Raw genomic sequence first — 1,684 nt, forward strand, 5'->3', positions numbered from 1 at the left:
AGCTGGACACACACACACACACACACACACACACACACACACACAAAATAAATAAATAAAATTTAAAAAAAGTGTCAAGAGATAATATTCACAAGCCGTCCTTCTCCCCTCGCACACAACATAGTAACTAAGTACATTCCACATATGTATTTGGCACCAGCGTACACTACATATCTTTGGCCAAACTCCAGCCAGCCTGGTTCCAGGAAAACTTATGAACGTCCATGTAGCTGGGGACAAGGACACATTTAAACTTGCATACATCCAGTAGCAGATCCTATGATAGAGAGAATCTTAAAAGCCGCGAGAGATAAAAGGCATCACGACTGAGAAGTGAAAATAGATCATAGCAGCCACTGATGCCATTGGACACTAGAATAATATTCTCAAAGTGAAGAAGGGAAATTCTTAGCAACCTAGGAGTTTTATGCCTAGGTGAATGCTCCTCTAAAAGCGAAATAGAGCCACAGACATACAGAGAAGAGAGGTTTCCCACTCATAGACTCACTAAAAGAAATATTACAAATGTACTGATTTCTGGTTCTTGACCAGATGGAATAGTTTATTTGTAGTTTATGTAACAGTTTATTTGTAATTTATGCCACCTACCTTTTTTCTTGAGACTAGGACAACTTATTTATTTTTTTCTTTTTCTTTCTTTTTTTTTTTTTTTTTCAGAGCCAGTGATTGAACTCGGGACCTTATGCTTGCCAGGAAAGCACTTACTCTACTGAGCCATCTCCCCAGCCCAAGGCTAGGACAATTTATTTGGGAATTAGAATAGCTCCTGAGGGTCGGGGAGATGGCTTAGTAGAATATCCGCTTCCCTGGAAAGTGCAAGGGCCTGTTCAATCCCTGGTTCTGCCAAAAAGAAAAAAAAAAAGGAAAGAGATATAGCTCCTGAGATACAGGAAGAGTCCTAAGTGGGTTGCCCTTTTTTAATCTTTGTTTTTGTTCTTTGTTTTTATTTTGCAGAACTGGGAATTGAACTCAGGCCTGACAAGTGTTTATTTTACTGAACTATCTCCCCGGCCCCTGGTTTTGTTTTTGAACCAGGGTATTGCTATGTAGTCTGAGCTGGCCTCGAACTCTCAGAGAGTCTCCTGCCACAGCCTCCTGCGTACAGGATCACACCTGTGATCCTGTGCACCACCACACCAGATTTTTTTTTTTCCAAAAAGAACCTTGCTATGCAATCCAGGCTGTCCTTGAACTCAAGACAATCCTCCTGCCTCAGCTTCCCAAGTTCTGGGATTACAGGCATGTGCACCCATACCCATTGATGCCCCTTTCATTGTGGGTGTAACAGCACAAACTCCAAGCTCACCTCTAAACTAGGCACACACGGATCAGATTCAAAGAAACACAGCCACACAGACTCTGAGAACTGAACTACGACCTAGAACCCAGCTCAAAGCTGGGTGTGGTGTATATGCCTGTAATCCTGGCACTCAGAAGTTGGAGGCAGGAGGGTGGCGAATTCAAACCCAGACTGCTGCAATTTAGCGAGACCCTACTTCAAATATAAATGAAGGGGCTGGTGAGATGGCTCAGTGGTCTAAAGCACCTACTTAGAACAAGCTTAGCAAAGCACAGGGACCACTGTTCAATCCCCCAGCACCACATGCCAGCCAGCCCTGCCCCCTGGTGGGCTGAGCTGGCCACACACACACACACACACACA

Source organism: Octodon degus, unplaced genomic scaffold (assembly GCF_000260255.1).
Source record: "Octodon degus isolate 3935 unplaced genomic scaffold, OctDeg1.0 scaffold00041, whole genome shotgun sequence".
NCBI classification, from domain to species: domain Eukaryota; kingdom Metazoa; phylum Chordata; class Mammalia; order Rodentia; family Octodontidae; genus Octodon; species Octodon degus.